We start from the raw sequence: 259 nt of genomic DNA, 5'->3' as shown, positions 1-259 counted from the left end.
AGATGCCCACCCAAGTGCAACTCAGCAGTTCTGCAGCACCCATCGAGGCGTTTTGGTTTTTGTTTCCACCCAGGGAACATTTCAGGGGGGCTCATTTGGTCGGGCCCTTTTAACACCATCGTGCCCAGCGCGCCTTCCTGCTCTCCCCTCCTGTCGGGGCTGGGAGGGGGTTGTTTTAGGAGCGTGTTGTGGTGCTGGGACTCCTGGGGCGAGATCTGCTGCTGCCTTTTGTCCCCGAGCTCGGTGGAGCCTCTCCGGA

The sequence above is a fragment of the Apaloderma vittatum genome, unplaced genomic scaffold, assembly GCF_000703405.1.
Source record: "Apaloderma vittatum isolate BGI_N311 unplaced genomic scaffold, ASM70340v1 scaffold17837, whole genome shotgun sequence".
NCBI classification, from domain to species: domain Eukaryota; kingdom Metazoa; phylum Chordata; class Aves; order Trogoniformes; family Trogonidae; genus Apaloderma; species Apaloderma vittatum.
Note: the sequence above shows the minus strand (reverse complement) of the source record.